The 20,855-nt window shown below is 51.3% G+C and overlaps 1 protein-coding gene across 10 annotated transcripts in view; it reads right to left on the minus strand.

The window, feature by feature from the left end:
• KSR1 (kinase suppressor of ras 1) overlaps nucleotides 1-20,855 on the minus strand; it is a 163,888-nt gene that overhangs the window by 83,132 nt on the left and 59,901 nt on the right. The window contains exon 1 of one of the 10 annotated variants that reach the window (XM_045487994.1): nucleotides 18,268-18,432. The exons of the other annotated variants lie outside the window; for them this stretch is intronic. The gene's annotated coding sequence lies outside the window, so the exon portion shown is untranslated. Of the gene's footprint in view, nucleotides 1-18,267; nucleotides 18,433-20,855 lie in introns of those variants that run through there. 10 annotated transcript variants of the gene reach the window in all.

Here is a 20,855-nt window from a genome sequence, read left to right on the forward strand (position 1 = left end):
CTCACATAGCCCCTGGCAACACCAGAGGGCACGGAGGGAGTGGAGTGGCATCCACTCCAGATCACCTCCTGCAGCTCTAGCGGGACTCCAAAGCAGGCCTCCCCGGTGGAGGCTGCCCTGGGCACGGCTCCCATGGAGGGGAGGCTGATCACACATCCCTGAAGAGCACACACCTGTCAAGCTCCCAAAGCACGTGCCACCGAGAGAAAGAAGCTTCCACAGGGGCAGGAAGCAGCTCCCAGAATGGCAAGGGGCCCAGGAACCCGAGAGACCTCTCGTGTCTGCTCTGCTCAAAGCCTGTCCAAACCTCCCTCCGTGTAGGTGTCCACGGCTCCCAAATCCACCCTTCAGAGAGCATCACAGCTGTCACGGGCGACCCACGGACCCAGTCATCTGGGACACGTGCTCCCCTGCGGCCACACTACCAACATCCATTGGAGGCGGCCGCAGTGGGGGGCAGCGGTCACGGCCGTGCCTCCAGAAGAGAGAGAGGGTGACACTGGCTGGAATGGTCGTCCCAGCAGTGACCTCCCGGAGGCTTCCCCAGGGCGGTGGGACGGGGCCAGCCATTGTGCCTGACTGGCGGGCGGTGCGGTGGTAATGACCCGGGAAACATTCCAGTGGGGATCACACGTGTGCCCACGCCTGCCGTGTACCACCGACACCTGTTCCAGCTGGCCGGGGGCCACGCCTGCCACTGTTAACTGTTCCATCACCGGGAGAGGGAAGCACAGGCTTAGCAGTCACCCAGACCTGAAGTTCCACCCCCTGGTATGCCTCACTTACCAGAGGCGTGGCCATCGTTAGTTTACTTCATCTCAGTCTCCCTGCCTGTAAAGTGGAGAAAATGACACACGCCCCCTAGCACCGCTGAAAATTTACTATGGGATTCACGGACGCAAAGCGCGGAGTCCGATGTCCAAAATACAGGAAGCATTCGCTAAACAGGATGCTCTCGGTATTAGCCCTGCTCAGCCTGCAAGCATGGCCTTGAGGAAGAGTGTGAAGACTGTCGGCCAGTGCCACCTGGATTATACGTTATGCAGGCTTTTGCACCTTTGCGGAAAACATGCAAATCAATTGGCTTTGCGAAAAAAAGTCAGCCACATCCTAACACCGCAGGGCCCGGGATGGGGAGGTCCCCATTTGGTGACCCCCAAGTCTGTGATCCAGGCTATGCAAGTGGCCAGGTGCCAAGACATCTGTAACCCTAACTCTGACTCAGACATCGGCTGCTCAAGCAGATAGATGCTTGCCCTTCCCAGCATCCCGGGTCTTCATGTCTCAAGCAGGGCAGGCGTTTTGGTCTATGGGAGAGATATGACAGATGCTGAAATAAAAACGGACAAATGAACCCCACGCAAAGACAGAGATGGACACCAGATTCCTGAGAACAACACGCTCTCTCAACTATGCATATCATGTCAGTATTCAATTATCAGACCTAGTAGTTATAACGTCGCTTCTACTTATGTAGCGACTTATCACTTTCTCTCCCTCTTCACGGATTCTCAATGAAAATTTCAGGAGGAAGGAACTGCAGTAGACCCCTGGAGTGCACAGGAGTGATGCCCCAACCTTCACATAACCCCAAAGCTGGCAGCGTCCCCATGCATATCATTCTCCCCACAAAACACAGTCGAGTTTAAATGAAAACACCACGGACCTTTCTGGACTCTTGGTGGGAGGTACTATGCGTGCAACATCAAGTCAAGAGAGAGAGAGTGTGTTGAGATGCGGACGCTGTTCAGCCTGCTGGGATCGCTCGCTAGCTAAAGGATGTCCACTCACCCTGCAGACAGCATCGTGCAATTCTAAGCCCAGCCTCAGCACGATGGTAAGGATGGCTCCTCACTGAGGGTCACTCACAAAGAGTCAAACCACATATGCCAAACCCATGCGACTTAAAGATGTGTTTTATGATTCCTGTCTTACAAATGAGGAAACAGGGGCACTGAGAGCTTTCTAACTTTCCTGAATCACATAATTAAGGAAGGTATTCAGACCTTGACCCAATGCTCTGTTTCTTACCATATCCTCTCCCAAAACAATGGGTCCTGCTACCCACCCACTTAGCTCACCAAGCGGTCCTAACCAGCACAAGCAAGATGCCAGTGGGTAGGTAACTCTCTCGTGGTCAGAAGCCCCAAATCCGGCAATGCCCAGATTGTTGCAAACGGCGAATCCTCTGAATAAAAACCATAGACTTTCCCACTCTCCAAATGTGTCCAGTCATCCAAGTGGGCCACCGCTTCTGATCCAGATTTGCAAAACCTATCATCTGGGCTACACCCGATCCCTGGCTCCAAACCAGCTCTGAATTCATTACAACTAGCCACCACCCGCATACTACCTGGAGCCACCCCTGTCAAGGAAGTCCTAGCATGCTTTGCAGAGTGAAGTGAGGCACTTGGATGGCCACTCCCTCCCACCTCCACCCCCTTCCCCGGGCTCACTCAGTCCTCCAGCCAGCAGACTCCCTCCTCCGAGGTGGGCAACACTGTACTTTAAGACGACACGGACAGCAGTCTTTGCTAATGCCAAGCCCCTGCCTATCCCTTGCCAAACTTCAGGGAGTTATGAAAGCTCTTGAGACTTACTCCGGCCTTCCCTAGACGGTTCCTGACACTGTGGCTCCTTCCCAGGTACCTCCAGCCCTGCCCAGGCCTTAACGCTGTTCCTCTTACTTTTCCTACCCCTTCCCCACAGCTAGAGAACACTTCTGGGGACTTCCTGCCAGCCCAAGCCAGTTAAGCTGTCTGCTCTGGCTGCCATGGCCAACGTATTGCAAAATGATTTCTGAGAACATAAGAAGGCCTCTGAAGGTCGTGACGCAGCTGACGGCTCTTCACAGAGTCACGGGCCGACCACAGCACTCTGCTCCAAGAATGCCAGAGGCAGCAGCCCTTGGCCCCCAGCACTGCTGAGCCTCCCAGAGCCCTCAAGGGGACCCAGAGGCTCCAGGGGACCAGGTCGGGGCTGTTCTTGGCGAGCAAGGGGCAGAGAAAGCAAGAGTGCCAAGCAAGTGGGGCAAGGAGAAGAGAAAGTGACCTCAATCCCCAAGCCGGTCATTTTGCAATCAGTCATCCTTCGCCCAGCTCTGTCCCGCGACGGTGCTCTCCTGGGGAAGCTGCCAGCCGTGTGCATTTGTGCGGAGACAATCTCCCCGCCAAGCCTCCCACTAGCAACCCCGTCCTGACGTCAAACTCAGAGTCGGGGAACTTCAAATACAAACAAACAAGTCTGCCCCAGACCACAAGTGGAGCCATTCCCAAGGAGGCCAGGGGTGACAGGGCCACAGCTGGGAACTCAGGGCTTTCTGCCCTTCCTGGACTCCCCTGGAGATATGGACTCCGAGGTCTCACAACAGGCTGCAGATGTGAGTCTCAAGGCCAGGCTGAGACAAACTGGGTGGGATCCATCCATCTTTGGCCTCCATGATGGGTGTGAATGCCCACCTGGGGCCCAGCACAGCAGTGGCGACCCCGTCCAGAAGCACAGGTCCCCATTAGATAACATCACCTGTTGTAACTGCCCCGGAGCTAAGTATGAGCAGGCAGGGTAAGGAGAGACTGAGGTGATTTAGAAACACTTACAAAGCTTCCTGGGAAAGATGGAGTTGGAGCCGGGGCCAGGATGGATGGCCACGGGCTGGAGTTTTCTCGCCAACCCCCGCTCTCCCATCTCAGGCTCCACTGTGGTCATGAGACTTGATGGGAAAGATTTTCAAGAGTAAGGCATTTATTTCCCTGACCTAAATATCCTAAGATAGCTTCCACCTGAGAAGCCACGGGTGAGTCAAAGAAATGTGCTCTTCAGAAAGCAATCTTTAGCTTGAAAAGCTGGTGAATAAATGATCCCGGGGCCACGTTTCCAGTTTCACTTTGTGCCTCAATTCAAAACTATAAACCGGCCCCACCCTCCCCACCCCAGTACTCTGTGTGTTTTTTAGAACCAGAAGTCCCAGGGGGAATGGGATGGCAGTGGGACGAACTGGACTAAAGCATGAGAAATCAAGATACCTGCTTCACCTCCTAACTGCCCTGGGCCTCAGGTGATTGCCAGATTCCTAACTGACGCAGCCTTGGTCTCAGTTCTAACACACCCCATAGGCCTGTCTGAAGTTCACCAGGCCCACAGAGGCTGGCTTAGCCCGCAACCCCTCAAGTACAAGAGGTAATCCCAGAGAAGTCCGGACACTGCAGGCTGCAGCGGACCTGGGTGCAAATTACTAAACGGGGCAGCGGGGGGGGGGGTGGGGGGGGCTAGAAAGAAAGGCAGAGGGCATATCTAATGCAAAGGTGGAGTCCTGCCAATGGGACCACACCTTTAACTATCCCTGAAGACCTGGTCCCCTGGAAGCTTCTAGAAGGGATGGGGGTAGGGGGAGGCACTTCAAATTCTGATCTGAAAGCACCTGCCATGTGTAGATTGTGTCGGATGCTGGGGATATACTGTTTGCCTAGCAACTCGGGTCACCACAGAAAAGGATAAAGCGTTATGCAGGGGGCAAGGGTCAAGAGCAGGTGAGTGGCTCAGGTACCAGAGATGACCTAATGTGATGGCAAACTCCCCCAAAGTGATAACAGCCATCGCATCAGGCGTTGCTCCTCACTCACAGACCGATTTTGTCTTGTCACAGTACCCAGTGATGAACCGGTCAGAGTCAGCGGTGCTCTACCCTGACTTCGTATCACAGGAACATGAGCCCCGGCCTAGATTCCCATGGGATGGGGTCCCAGCATGGCTGTCGTGATGAGCCCGTCCCCACTTCTGGCCTCCGTTGTAGCTATGTGTGACATGTGGCACTTCTGGTCCATGAGACAGGAAGACCCGTCTGCCGAACCTGCTGGGAAGTGTTTTCTTTCCTTACAGGTCGGGCGGGCTCTGGGGCTGTCCCCCGCCTCCTTCCTGCTTTCAAGACCTTAAGTGCCAAGAGTCGTCCGGAGAATCAGACACACCGGCACTGTTGAGCTGCAGCAACACGTAAGCCAGCTGACTGCAAACTTCTCACTGTAGGAGGAGCCTAACAGCCTATTTGTTGAAGTCACATTCTCTGTCACTTGCAAAGGAAAGCTGTCCTTTTGGCTGACACTTTTTTTTTTTTAAGTTTTATTTATTTTTGAGAGAGAGAGAGAGAGAGAGAGAGAGAGTGTGTGTGTGTGTGTGTGTGTGTGTGTGTGTGTACACGAGTGGGGGAGGGATGGGGTGGGCAGAGGATCCCAGGCGAGCTCTGCCCTGACAGCAGTGAGCCCAACGTGGAACTCAAACTCACGAACCACGAGATCCTGACCTGAGCCGAAAGTCAGATGCTCAACGGACTGAGCCCCCAGGTGCCCCTCTGCTAACACTTTTTAAGCCCATACTATTTCAAACCTCCTTCTAAACCTTCTAAGGCTAATGTTTCTAAGCCTAAGGCTTCCTGTTGGCTTCCAGAAAACCTACAAAAGGGAAAAGTATCCCTTCATCCTTCTTGGGACCACGTGGTGTCCAAAAACATTCCTTCAAAAGTCCTTTCAAATTTCAAAGGGCAGCTATGTTTTCATGAAGACCAGTTTGTCAATGTTTTTCTTTTTTGGTTTGTGCTTTTCACTTCCTAAAAAATTTTTGCCAAACCCACATTCGCAAAGATGTACTCGTGTGCTCTATAAGTTTTGCAGTTTAATCTTTTTTGTTTAGGTGAGTCTATGATCTACAGAATTTGAAGTAATTTTTGTATTCCAAGACAGTTTTTAAGTTGGATGTTTTAAAACTGGATCTTCCTTTGTGCCCGGCACAAAGTGGAGGGCCTTCTTGGATCCTCCAACCAGGACAGCTGATGCCACATGGAGCATGTCAGCTCTGCCACAACATAGGTTTATGTACTTGCTGTGGGATCCCAAGGGGACTGGGTCTAACTATGGGGTGAGGTGCTAAGATCCTGGGGAAGGCATCAGCAAGCTGGGGTGGGCCATGCGGTATGGCACACAGACACAGGGTAAGGGGCTGAACCTGCACTTCAGGTAGGGGGCACAGCATGAGCAAAAGACCAGAGTAATGACAGAGCCTTTAAAAAAAAAAAAAAAAGACACAGCAAATAGCCAAAGAGTACAGAGGAGGGGGAAAAACAGGAGACCAAAGTCAGCCCACTCATGCAGGTCCAGGAAGGTTCTGGAAGGTTCCAGAAGGCCACACTAAAACATCTGCATGCAATCTCACAGGCATGGAGAGGGAAGCAGAGGAAAAAAACGTGATCAGATTTGCATTTTTGAACGATCATCATTCTGGAAACCATGTGGAGGACAGATTGAAGTGGGTGTGGAGAAACCAGAGAGACAGGAGAATCAATTAAAAAGCCACCACAATTCAGCAAATGACGAGAACAAAAGGTAATTTAGTTAGTGGCAATGTGGGTGTAAGGGAAGGAGCAGATTCTAGAGACGTTTTATTAGCATTTTTACTATAAAGAGAAGACTTCCCTGTTTGTCCAGGGAATTTCTGGCACGCCAACACCCTGGAATGCAGGAAGCTGAAGGGCTGAGTTTCTCCAGCAAAAAACTAACAGAGCAGAGAGCCCATGTGTCTGATTTACTGGGACTTGGTGCTTCACATGGGGGAGGGGGCCTGCTACCTGTTGGCAAAGCCACCCGTCCACGGGTAGCTCCCAGCCCAGGTATCTCCCCACCCCTGAGCGCTACCCCTTCCCCTCGTCCTGGGCAGAGGAGAACCCTGTACCTGCCGAGAGCAAAAGCCACTCCTCCAACAGTTCCATCTCTAACGTCCCTGCAGCCGGAGAGGGGGGTCAGACAGACAGAGGCTACACAGGGGCGGCATTTGCCCAGGGGGGCCAGACCTAAGAGAAGCTTTCTCCAGCCAGCCTAGGGCTACTGGTTCTGTCTGGCCCTCCCCAACCCATACGTGCAGGAAACATGCTACCCTATTAAGGGCAGTGGGTCCAGCTGGTCATGGGGATTAGCACCAGATAGATCCAAGTTCAAATCTCACCCCCACCCCCTGGGTGGCTCAGTTGGTTGAGCCTCCGATTTCGGCTCAGGTCATGATCTCACGGTTTGTGGGTTCAAGTCCCACATCAGGCTCTGTGCTGACAGCTCAGAGCCTGGGGCCACTTCAGATTCTGTGTCTCCCTTGCTCTCTGCCCCTCTCCCACTAGCGTGCTCCCTCTCTCTCTGAAAAGTGAATACACATTAAAAACTAATAATACAAAAATCTCACACCAATGTTAAGCTAAGGGACCATGGGCAATTGACAGAATGTCTCTGAGCCTTTATTTCCTCTTTTGTAAAGGATGTGGGGGGGGGGGGGCTCAAAAGGTGGCTGTGAAGACAAAAATGATATAATACATGCCCAGCAGCTGGACTGCTGTAAGTGCCCAGCACATATCTGTCCCCATCTACCTTCTCTGCGGCCTCATTTGTGGGAAAGCCTGGGATCTGACAGCTGACGGGCAGACTGGGATCGGAGGTTGGGGGGAAGCCTCAAAAGGCAAGTGTCCCAATGCAGGTGTCGATGATTGATCTGTTGACACACGTGCAGTCTCCCCGCGGGAAAAGGGAGCACCGAGTGACAGAAACAAACAGCTCAGAGCGCGAGGTATTCTCCTCCAACCGCAACCCGGGAGGGCACAGCATGATTTTCAGTCAGTAGATTAAAACCAAGCGCTCCTAAACCACGGAGTCTCACTAGGGCCACTGCCCAGACGCCTCGTAGGGAGTCTGGGGGTCAGCTTGAAAACACCGTCCACACCTCTTTTCATAAGCGATCTGTGAAGGCCACGACCTTCCTCATTATAAAATCTTCATAGCTCTCGTTTTATCTGGGCAGAGGAAGGTGTAAAATGTATGTATATATATGGGGTTTGAGATGGAAATGCAGTGGGGCTGATGTGACGTCAGCTCTGGGAGACAAGGAGCAGTGGGAGACCACCCTCTCTAACGACTGGCCAAAGACCACCGGATTTCTCCACCGAGCCCTGTGTGCCACAGCTGACAGGGCGCGAAGTGGGCTCACATCCTCCACAAGACCACTAGCGGAGAGCGAGAACGGGCTCAGATAACAGAAAGCCACTGACGAACCAGCCCAGGAATGCCAGCCAGCGGCAGTATGGTGAGGGATGGCCGGGCGCTCGGGCTTAAAGCCTAACAGACCCGAGTTCCAGTCCCAGCCCTACCCGCTGCTGTCCAGTTGCCTTAACACGAGCAGCTGAAGTGAACCTTTGTACGCCTCCATTTTCTTTTTCTTTTTTTTTAATTCTTTTTAATGTTTGTTTATTTTTGAGACAGAGAGAGACAGAGCATGAATGGGGGAGGGTCAGAGAGAGGGAGACACAGAATCTAAGCAGACTCCAGGCTCTGAGCTGTCAGCACAGAGCCCAACGCGGGGCTCGAACTCACAGACCGTGAGATCATGACCTGAGCCGAAGTCAGATGCTTAATCAACTGAGCCACCCAGGTGCCCCTGTACGCCTCCATTTTCTTGTCTCTAACATGGGGTAATAACAGTACTGCCTTCACAGGAGGGAAATACAAAGTGCTTGGCTCTAGGCCTGGAAGACTGTTAACACTCATCACCAGCCACCTTTATAATAAAAATTCGAGTTCCGCGTTATCGTTGAAAGCAGCTAAACTGACATGTTTATTGCTTTAAGATTCTTAGACATGTTCCTGGGGCGCCTGGGGTGGCTCGGCGTCTGGCTCTTGACTTTGGCTCAGGTCATGATCTCACGGTTTGCTTGGGATCCTGTCTCTCCCTCTCTCTCTGCCCCTCCTCCGTCTGCTCTCTCTTGTCTCTGTCTCAAAACAAATTAAAATAAACTTTAAAAAAAGATTCCTTAAACATGTTCCTGAATGACTCCATTTACATGGCAAATCCCAAGCTACTCCCACGTGTTCCTTGAAAGGGGGCAAATGAAGACAAGGCCAGGTGAGGCAAGAGCACACCAGAGGGCAGGGCCTTCCTGACCCTCTCTTTATTTCCAGGAAGTCAAGAGCAGGTCAACAACCATACTACATGAACCCCTGCGAGGAGCCGGAGCAGAAGAGCGAGGCAAACCAGGACCACTATTAAGATGCACACAACTGGGGGCACCCGGCTGGCTCAGTCGGTAGAGCAGGAGGCTCTTGATCTCGGGGTCGTGAGTTTGAGCCCCTCGCTGCAGGTAGGGATTACTTAAAAAAATTAAAAAATAAACTTTTTTTTTTTTTTTTTTTTTTTAAAGACGCACACAACTTGAGGAAGCAAGGCAAGGAGAGCAGGGGAGGGGCGGGCAGAGCAACCACCGGGGCCTGGCACACAGGCTGTTAACGGGCGCTATTCTTTGACACAGCTTAAAGACACATGCTCGAGCACACCTGCCACCCTGGACGAGCTCCAGCTGGGCAGAGAGGACCCATTTCCAAACAAACAGAGCAGGTGGCCTGCCAACCTCCCAGGAAATCAACTGACCGCAACTTATTGCAGAAATTAGGTAAATCACACCGACAAGACGTTTAACATGCGCCAGACACCCTTTAAGTGCTTCGTATATACTGTCACTTACTCCTCAGAACAAACCTGTGAGGCAGGCCCTAACACCAACCCCATGTCACAGAGGGGTAAACTGAGGCCAAGGAGCAGTCCCAAGTCACATAGCTAGTAAATGGCAGAGTGAAAATCTGAACCCAGGCAGTTTACCTGCCGAGTCCATGCTCTGAGCACAGGCTCTATGACATCCTTGATTGACTGACGTGTTTGGGGCACCTACTGGGAGCCAGGCCAGTGCGGAACATCTTTGTCTGAGGATCCTCATTTATAAACAAGGACTCAGAGAACCCAGAGTCTTGGGTTGAGAGCCAACTTAAACCCAGGAGGACCTAACGCCCCACCGCTGCCCCTCCGGACTCAACGCACTGGGTTTCATCTTATCCTAGGCCGCCCTACACCAAGCTCTACCCACTGTGCTCTACCGGCATTGGCATAGGTAGGCACATCACTTGTGCTGCGCCCAGACCCAGGTGAGACTCTGCCACCTTGCCAGTAGGAGGCCAGTACCTCCTAGAAGGCCTAGAGGACCAGCGGAACCTGGAAGAAAATCTCCCAGCCTTAACCCCCTTCCTCCACACACAGTCCTTCCCTCCTCAGCGGCCTACTCCTTCCTACCTGTCCACAGAGAGACACAGAGCAAGACCCTACTGCTGGGTCTCCGACTGCAAGAGCCGTGCATATTTAGCCGTCTGACGTAATAGCTCGAGGTAGAGAGATGCACCCAGGTTCTTGCATCAGACCCGATTTCACTCACACACAGACCTCAGGGCAAGCAGTGAGCCCTGTGGGCAGAGCTGGCCACACCTCAGCCCCACTCTGCCGTGCAAGACGGCACCTGCCTCACATCCCCAAGGAGGCCGGTTCTCTGAAAGTCCCTTTCCCGGTGACCCAAATACTTGAATTCACCCTCCAGATGCAGAGAAAACTCCAGACAAACCCTGAAGGGCTCCGGATCTCCTGCCTGCCAGTCTTTGCAGTCACCCCGTGGTGACTGGCCGAGGACCGTGCCAACCGGGAGGAGCTGTTGGCAGGATTCGACCCTTCTTGAGATCTCTGAAATATCTTTAAACCACAAAATCCTACAGCGTTCTAAAATTAGAAGAGCCTTTAAGGTCACTTCACGTATGTAATGAACGAGGAAACGAAGGCCCAGGGCAGGACAGAGACCTAGTCATACAGAAAGTCAAAAGGCAGTGCCAGGACAGACTTCCCGGTCTCCTGGGTCCCGTCCAACGCTCTTCCCTCATTGCTGGATGGCCGAAGGCCTGGGTTCAACCTGCTGCGTGAACAAGAAGCTTAGCTGGGCCTCTGGTTCCCTATTCTTACTTAGCAAATTCGGGACTATTTACAGAAGTGTATAAATGCTAACTCATGTCATTGGAGGAGGTGTTATTATACCCACATGGGGACGAAAGTATGACACTGAGACAAACAACTGTCCAGGGCAGGGTGTGAGCCCAGGCAGTGTGCCTCCATAGCCCAAGCCCTGGACTTTCGGGGCCTTTGTAACTGCAGCCCCTCAAGCGGGATCTTGGCGTCAGGACCTCAATGGCATGCCCCGAGCAGCTCTTCAGAGCAGTGGGGCTGAAGACAATTCGAGAAATGCTCCCATCCTGGCAGCTCTATAGGACTAATCCAGGACTGATCTGCCACACAGGACCCAAGTCTGGGACCAGCCAGGAAACGGACCCGGGTGTTCACGACAAACTCCTACGGGGACCTAGGAGAGAGACCTGAGCTTACTACCGGGGACAGCAGCTCTGCCGGGTCTGAGGCCTGTGGCCCCTGCAAAGGCTAAGCCTTTCCTCCCCTGCGTCCTCTGCACCCCAGCGCCTAGGAGGGCACGAGGGGCTGGCCAGGCGACACTGAGGTCCCAACGCCCACAGGCCATGATTCTGCACTCCTGTGCGGCCTCCTCAAGGTGAGCATTTGAGTTTTCCTCCTACGAAGGAAGCCATTTCTCAACACGTTGCTACACACGGATACTAAGAAACATGAACCAAGAGGCAAATGGGGCACCAGCCACAAAGGGAACAGAATGGAACAGAACGAGGGGAAGGGCTGGTACAGCTCTCTTACCCTGGGAGCGCAGCTTAGAGAAGCTAGAGAAACACTGTGCACAACCTGTACATCCCCGTTCACAAGAGTGACACAGTGGGAACGACCCACAGACCCACCTGGGAAAGCAGCGCCGAGTGGGTTACGGCAAAACCACTTACGATACCATTAAACCGTTGAACAAGTTTACAAAAACACAAGGAGCTTTTCTGTGTTATTCTACTGAGTGACGAAGGCGGGCCCAAAGAATCGCGGGAGAGATGCTTACAACACGTTGGCCTCGAAACTGCAGCTAAAAGAAAACATGGCAGAATGTCAGCCACGAGCAAGACGCGTCTCAGTGGGAGGGCTACAGGTAATCATTTTCTTCCTTCTACTCCTCTGTTTTCCAAATGTTCTAGAATGACCGCATACTGATTTTTGTAAGGTGATTAGCGGTAATTCTACAGTTTAAATTGGCAAACGAGGAAAATGGAGCGTGATGGTGATTCTGTTCCAGGAAGGAGACAAAAGCCTGGGCAGACAGCCAGCCTACCTGATGCAGAGCTGTGCTGGGGCCACCACGGCCAGCCTTCCCACAAAAGCCCTGAAAGGATCAGATGGAGCAAAACCTCACTGATTCAGAAGGGAAAGAGGAAGAAAGGAAGAAAACGATGTGACAAGATGACATTAGATTCATTTTGCTGATTTTTTTTTTTTTTTTTTTTAAGAACCATGTGTATCCATCCATCCATATCAAGCACCTGCTAGTCACCCAGCACTGTGCCAGGCCCTCCAGGTAACACAGAAACGCGTTAAGACCCAGGGCGCCTGGGTGGCTCAGCTGGTTAAGCGTCCGACTTCAGCTCAGGTCATGATTTCAGGGTTCATGAGTTCGAGCCCCACATCGGGCTCTGCGCTGACAGCTCAGAGCCTGGAGCCTGCTTCGGATTTTATGTCTCCTTCCCTCTCTGTCCCTCCCCTGCTCACACTCTGTATCTCTCTCTCTCAAAAACAAACTAAATTAAAACAAACTTCCAGCTTCAGAGAAATGGCAGGTAGCAGGAAAGGGGTCATGAAAAAGGTGGGCTCTGGAATGGGTCTTGAAGAACGAGGCAGAGCCCACAACAGGGTCTGTAAAATAGCCAAGGAAACGTACTCACTCCTCTCAAAGGAAAGTTCTAGACCCGGGCGATCCTAACAAACCCTTCCACCATAATCACAAGCAAGGAAACATGAAACGAAAACAAATGGGAGTTGTGGCAATGCCGCAGAGCCACTCCAAATGGTCCCCGGCGGGCGCGGTGGCGGGAGCGCAGAGCTGGACAGCCAGCCTTCTGGGAAGAGAGCGGAGAAGCAGGCGGTGGCCTCACAAAGTGGCGCTGATTCCGCTTCTAGGAATCTTTAGGACATCCTAAAGAAACAAATTAAGCATGCGCGCAGGGCTATTCACAGAAGTGGATCTTAAAATAGCCACCCATGGGGAAGTGGGGAACTACATTTTGGTGTGTTTCTATAGCAGAAAACTGCAGCAACTTAAAATTCCCATTTTTTAAAGAACATTTGGGGCACCTGGGTGGCTCAGTCAGTTAAGCGTCCGACTTCAGCTCAGGTCATGATCTCACAGCTTGTGAGTTCGAGCCCCACGTCGGGCTCTGTGCTGACAGCTCAGAGCCTGGAGCCTGCTTCGGATTCTGTGACTTCCTCTCTCTCTCTCTCTCTCTCTCTCTCCCCCTCCCCTGCTCATGCTCTGTCTCTCTCAGTCTCTCCAAAAATAAATAAACGTTAAAAAAAAAAAAACATTTTTTTTAATTAAAAAAAAAAAGAATATTTAATGACATGGGCGATGCCCGTGATATTACAGCCAGGTAACAACTCAAGGGAAGAAAACTACATTTACGCTACAATCCCAATCTATCCTTAAGCCATTTTAAAAGCATTCATTTTTCTTTTTTCAGCTTTGCTGAGGTCAATTTAGTTCCTAGCAAAATAAATGTATCAAAATTTAAACACTGGAAATACAGAATCTTATTTTGAGATTTTTTTTTTTTTTTGCATTTTCTCTAAGAACATGTGTTCTTTTCATAAACAGGTAACGTTATTCAAAAATGAAAGAATGATAGAAGGGATTTTAGTGGGAGAAGAAGGGGGCATTGCAGACAGAAAACAGCAGAAGTCAGAAGTAAAGACCAGGCCTATCTGTGGAGGAGAAAGGACCAAACTTTGGGGTCAGACAGAGCTGGGCTCAAATTCTGGATCCATTATTTTCTGGCCATGTGACCCATGTGAGGGGGGTGAGGGGGGTATCAACTCTCTCTCAGAAGTCAACAAAGTCAGATCCCTTTCTACTGACCAAACAAAATTCACTCTGGATGCACACAGGTGAGGGAGGAATACTCATTTATGAAACACACCGTGGATATTAAGAAGGGAATTTGGGGAAAACAAAAAGTGTCCCATTAAGCCAGCGTACAATGCACCCCCATTTCAGAAACATCACACTCTGAAAAGGTATCTGTCCTAAAATCTAGAAAACATGAACGTTTCTTCTAAGGATGGTGACAACCAGGATTAGACCTGATCTAATGTTGTTCTTATGTTTCTTGGGTGGTCTGACTTGTGTCCAAAATGAGGAAATGGGCAAGAAGTCAGTTTCTAGTTCCTAAACAGACCTGTTATGCTATAGGGGTGAGGCCCCACCTTCCACAGTTCTGGATTAGAGAGTACGGCTCTCATTCTCCCTGGAACCCATCTCTCTCTCTCTCTCCTCTCTCCTCTCTCCTCTTCTCTCTCTGTCTCTCTGTCTCTCTAGTCTTACATTTAGGAAGAGAATTTAGGCAAAATTCTCAACAGCAAGTTTTGCCAGCGTACCTGGGGTGTGTCCTTGGCCCCGACCACTCCCATCATCTTTTTAGATGAAGAAAGCACCAGAAATGCCAAGGTCAGCTGCCTTAAGAGCAAGCAGACACGCTCCGGGAAAGCTTAAGATTTGGAAGGGATCCTCAGAAAGAAATGGCAAACTATAAGCAATCAAGAGCCCCATCTCCCCCCCCCTCCCCCCACAAATGCCATGCTTTGGCAAACCCAACAAGATAAATCTTCAGAAGAGGAGACGGAAGCTCAGATCACTCCCCAATTAAATTTAATCACAGCGGCTAATCCTTCTACGGTGCCTACCATGTGCCAAGCACAGGTCTGAGCACTTAACATGTGATAACTCACTTATCCTCACAACAGAAGAAGAAATATGCACAGAGAGGTTACATAACTTGCCCAAGGTCAGGGCCAGAACTAGTCCTTTATCTCAGTTGAAAGAGGGTGCCTCTGCCTTTAGGGAGACACAGCACAGCTGTGCACAGGGCACATGCCTGGCAAAAGGGGGAGGCCTGGATTTCAGCATCTCTCAGCCCCTTGTGCAGTACACAACCTGGTTGACTATAGCCTGCCCCATCCAAAGTAGTAAGTGGATACAGTTTACTATTAAATAAGTGGTATGCAAATTAACGAAAGCCAGGATTTTTGAAGCACTGATTTGGGTGACTGAGAGCATTCAATTCTGTGTATCTAGAATGATCAGATTTTCAGCCGTGCTAGGAATGCCCCGACAGTTACAACTTCATGGGCCGAGACTTTAACTCTTTCATCATTTCTAACGAGCATATTCTAAAATATATCCCATCTATCTCTGCAGCTTAGGAAAGAGCACCAAATACATTTTAGCCTTGTCTGAACTCCACTATCACCCCTGCCCAGGACCCCACAGCCCCTGCCTTTTCCCGACACCCAGCCTGTGCCTCCTGATCTCGGATAACCAATCTTCCTCTGCTTCTTTACTTGCTCTTGGACAAAATGAAATGTGCAAGTGGGTTGAATCTCCTCAAAGTTTTGGGTTTGAACCTCCTTCCCGTGGCTTAGCAGTTCTCTTATTTGCTTCTACCTAACTGCTTGTCCTTGATCCCGGGGTCTCGCTGCTTCCCACTATATGAGACCCTACACAGAGAAGTTTGCCTCTCTGCATCCCTTGGAATTCATCACCTCCCATGGTCACCTCCTTCCTTCTGAAGGCAGCTGGGGGTAGGAGAAGTGGGGTCTAGCTGTCCTTCGGCCTCTCAACCCTCATTCAAGTCTTTCTGACTTTAAGAAAACACGGTCCCAGTTAAGCGTCCGACTTCAGCTCAGGTCATGATCTGGCTGTTTGTGGGTTCAAGCCGCACGTCGGGCTCTGTGCGGACGGCTCAGAGCCTAGAGCCTGGAGCCTGCTTCAGGTTCCGTGTCTCCCTCTCTCTCTGCCCCTCCCTGACTCACACTGTCTCTCAAAAAATGAATAAACATTTTTAAAAGTTTAAACAAAACAAAACACCTTCCCTCCTCTTCCTTCAGGCCCAAAGGTCCTGACACCATCCCTCAGCTGTTCGTTTCTTAGTATTCCATCTGTCTCGGGCTCTCCACCTCACCTGCTCTTGCAGACGCCCCCAGCCTTCGTCTTACTTCCACGTGCATCTTCTTGACCTCACTAGGGCATCTGGCACAGGGAGCCCCTCCTCCTCCGCGACATGCCTGCCCCCTGGCTTCCTGGTCGTCCTTCTCCTCTGACGGCTCAGCAGGCTCCTTCCCAGGACGCCCACCACCACCTGTATACCGACACCGCCTCAACCCTTAACCGGAAACTCTGGACCCCACCCCCCTCCACGAGCTCCAGGCCCATCTGTGTAACTCGTGAATGGACAGCGTGCCTGCGTGGCCCAGAGGCACCTCACACTCGGCAGGTCTGAGCCACCCTCATTCTCTCTTGCCTTTCATCATCTAGTTGCCTCCCACTTCCCACTCTCCACTCTTCCTACCAGAACGCTGATCATTTGTTGGCCCGTTTCCAGCCTCTCGTGCAGGTAGGCGCAGCTGTATGACTAACGTCTGGCCAATGACATCTAAATGGAAGCATCATATGGTAATTGCAAAAAGAATAGTTAAAGAACACATCCTTCCCCACTTCACCCACCCACTCCCTGGGAAGATGATGTGATAGCTGGAGCGCCAGCAGCTATCTTGGGACATGAGGACAAGGAATGGCAGAGGGGGTGAGCTGGAAGGAATGTGACTTCCCGATGTCTTTGCGGATCCACTACACCAACCCAGGGCTACCTACCTCCAGACCTCTTTTATGTGTAAGAAAATTAACCTGTTTGAATCACTGTGGTTTTACTTTGCTGATGTCACTGTGAATAAAGCTGAATATAATTTTACTAATATTCCATCCAAAGTGGTCTTCTTTTGCATCCCTTGTCTTGGTCAATAACATCAACATTCATATCTGGGGGCTCCTGGCTATTGATTTGCAAATTTTCCCTACTAGGTTATAAGCAACTAACTGACAGGGAAGGTCTCTCATTTTTTAAATAAAATACTTCAAACATCCAAAAAAAGAGAGGGATATAATAGATATTCACCACTAGATTTCACAAACGTTAACATTTTATCATATTTGCCTCAGGCATTTTTAATAAGAAATGAAACATTACAGGGGCCCCTGGGTGGCTCAGTTAAGAGTCCGACTTCGGCTCAGGTCATGATCTCACAGTTCGTGGGTCGTGTCAGGCTCGTGCTGACAGCTTAGAGCCTGAAGCGTGCTTCAGATTCTGTCTCCCTCTCTCTCTGCCCCTCCCCTGCTTGCTCGCGCACTCTCTCTCAAAAATAAATTAAAACATTAAAAAAATTTTTTAAAGAAATGAAACATTACAATAGGTTAAAATTCCCCTTACGGTCCTCCCAGAACCTTCTACTTCCTCTCCCTCCCCACAGGCAGCCACAACAGTGAAACTGGTGGGTATCTTGCCTCTCTAGGATTTTATATTTTTTTGCTACATTGTCTTGATTGTTTTAACTTTACAGAAACGGCTATCATTACTACACAGATTCTGCAACTTGACTTTCTACCAATCTTCTCTTAAACGTAGCTGGCGATGGCTGATTCATGTACGTCGATCTCTGAACAGCTCTACATTATGTAAATACGCCATCATTGATTGACCTATTTCCCTGCTGATAGGCATTTAGTTGTTCCCAGCTATTCATAATCAAAAGCACTGTGATGTGCATCTTTGAGCGCCTGCTTGGTAGTTTTTCTAACACAGACACTAGAGTCGCGAAATTTCTGGCTACCGGGCACGTGCATCCCCCTAACTTTATGAAAGATAGTCAACTTCCTTTTTAGAGTAGCTGTGCCCACTCGCAGGCGCGGTGTGAGAGGGGGGCCTTTCCCCCCAGCCATACCACATTTATTTCCGAACCACCAATTCCTACCTAACATGATGGTGGCAGGAAATACTCCCATTTGCCTCCATATCCATCCTCCCCACCAGGAACATGCCCCTGAATGCTCTGAATTAGCTACAGCAGACACCCAGGAACACCCTCAGCCCGTGCTCCTCTCCCCAAAAGGCTGCCTGGCTGCTATGTGGGGACAGACCCCTTTACAGACAGCAACCGAGCTGGGCAGCCAACATGCAGAATGGGTGTCTACATTATTCTCCCCGTATCAGATCTCCCTGCAAGGTGGATACAGACTCTTTTCCTTCCTGTAGCATTTGGTGCAAAAAAAAAAGTCCTCTGTATCCACTCCCCCACAATCACTTCATACGAAACCCACACCCTCAAGGCCTTCCCCCCAAGCCAACGCGAGTACAGAAAAGGACAGTTTGGGGGTGTCTGACCCACCGCGAGCCCTCCGTGTCTTCCCCAGAGTTCTCCAACCGCTGGAAAGAAGCAATCGCATCTTGGGTGGTGGCTTGTGAGTATCTCCTGATAAAGGAAAGTCCCAGGCAGAGAGAGGGGCCAACTTGTTTATTTCCAAACACAAGCCAGAGATTCCAGCTGCGACAAGTATCCTGGATCTTTGCCCCTGCCAAAGGGAGCTGAGTGGGAGGGCCAGGGGGAGGGAGGGCTGGGGCTGCACAGGAGGAGCTGCGGTTGTCACTTTAGGTAAGCCAGTCTTCCTGAGACCAAGGACACAGCCCCTTCCCAGTCTTGTTTGTCCTGACTCTGCCTGGCCATGCGTTTTTCATCTGGACTCGCTTCAGATGCAGAAGGGTAGATGGGAGGACGACAGAACCCCCCTGGACAGGCATCCACCCCCCCACGCCACCAACATTTACTGAACGCCTGCTCTGTCCAGGCACTGGTTTATAACAATGGCTATAACCCCAGGAAGCTCACAGCCCAGAAGATAAATAACTGCGCTATGTGAAAGGATGCAATGTAAACAATGTGCAAGATAAAGAGCGCGCGGAGAACACCGGGAAGACTAAACACTAATTGGGAGCTGCTGGCAAGCCTTCCGGGACAAAGCGATGCTAAGCTTGGTCTCCCTACCAGCATGGGTGACAAGCAGACAATTTATTAGCAACATCATCCCAAACAACCGTGCTCCTTTCCCACAACCATGAACACAAGGAGTAACAAGGCAGCAGTCGGCGCTTGGGGGAAAGGCTGAGTCCCACAACGGAGTCCCGGTTCTAACCCAGTCTGCCCCTACCAGGGTAGCCCCGGCCACCTCGTCATCCTCCTTGTAGGCAAACCCAAGGGCGGGACAAGTGACTGGAACAGTCTTCTCGGCTCTGGTGTTGTAACGATGTTCTCGTCCCTCATCACATATAGGATCACCGGGAGAGGGTACAGACATAGCGGTGCCCGGGACCCACCCCAGAGGTGTGAAGTCAATCTGTCCGCGGCTGTGCCCCCAACCGCAGGTTTTAAAAGCATCCCAGGTGGGGGCGCCTGGGTGGTTCAGTCAGTCAAGTGTCCGACTCTTGATTTCAGCTCAGGTCATGATTTCACGGTTCCTGCGTCAGGCTCTGTGACGAGGTCACGGAGCCTGCTTGGGATTCTCTCTCTGCCCCTCCCCTGCTCGTTCACTCTCTCTCTCTCTCTCTCTCTCTCTCAAAATAAACTTCAAAAAATACACATTTATAAAAGCATCCCAGGTGATTTAAATGTGCATACAAGGGGGCGCCTGGGTGGCTCAGTCGGTTGAGCGGCCAACTTCGGCTCAGGTCATGATCTCGCGGTCCATGGGTTCGAGCCCCGCGTCGGGCTCTGTGCTGACAGCTCAGAGCCTGGAGCCTGCTTCGGATTCTGTGTCTCCCTCTCTCTGACCCTCCCCCGTTCATGCTCTGTCTCTCTCTGTCTCAAAAATAAATAAATGTTAAAAAAAAAAAAATGTGCAGACAAGGTTAAGAGCCACTGTGGCAAACAATGTTCTGGGAGGGTAGCGGCCACCAGTGCTGGAAGGCTGAGACGCCCATTTCACAAGACTGACTTGTCCACGGCACTTCCCGCATCAGAAAGCTGACGGAGGCCACCGGCACCTCGGTCCCGGTGCCGTTCTCACAAGGATGTAATGATTTAAGGTCCAATCCTCCAAGAGTCCAGTTAGGAAGACAGGCAAATGGAAAATACTACACCGTCTCCAAAGCTCACCTGCCCTCTACCTGCTCTCGGCCGGCTAGATACCCTCTCGCGGGGGTGGGTCTCCCCCTCTCCTTTCGTCTCCTGGGGAAACAGGTAACCACAGGCTAAAGGCAGCCTTCCCTGCTGTCCGAGGAGCAGAGGGTCCCCTCCCTGTCAGGGAGCCCCTGGGGGAACACAGAAGGAGTTGCAGGCGGCTGGGGGTCGGGTGAAGGCTGGGAATCTCGGGCAAGCACAGCCTGGCCTCCTGCCTCTGAGTCAGCAGGCCTCTTTCAGACAAAGGGGCAGAAGAACAAAGCTCTATTGTGCTCGGCATGGAGAAGCCAACGAGACAAGGAGACTTCAGGGCCAACAGGGGCGTTATTAGCATTTTATTTATTTATTTATCTATCTATCTATCTATCTGCATTTTATGTAACTGTGACACTTAGTGGACACAGCACTTTGCGTGTGTCGGGCACAGTCCAAAGCCCTTCCACAATATATTAACTCGCTCAGTTTCTGGCCACACGTTCGGAGGTTTATGCTTTCCAAGGTCCCTGCCCAGGGAAGGGAGACATGTAACCCTCCCTCGTGCACAGGCGCCTGAACCATCACCGAAGGGTGCCGTCTACCTCCCGTGCTCGGCTACCGTCCGGCCTGCGGCAAGGTCCACGCGCCACCCGGATCTAGGGGCGCACCCCAGATGGGAATGGGCACTTTGTCACGGCAAGGGAGAAAGAATCTGGGAGCCACACTCCACTTGCTACATGAACTTGGGCAAGTTCTGGCCTCAGTCAAGTGCCTAAGGAAAGGCTATATAGTGAAGGGAGGCGTCAGTCCAGAGACAGCTGGAGCCC

This window comes from Leopardus geoffroyi, chromosome E1 (assembly GCF_018350155.1).
Source record: "Leopardus geoffroyi isolate Oge1 chromosome E1, O.geoffroyi_Oge1_pat1.0, whole genome shotgun sequence".
NCBI lineage: Eukaryota > Metazoa > Chordata > Mammalia > Carnivora > Felidae > Leopardus > Leopardus geoffroyi.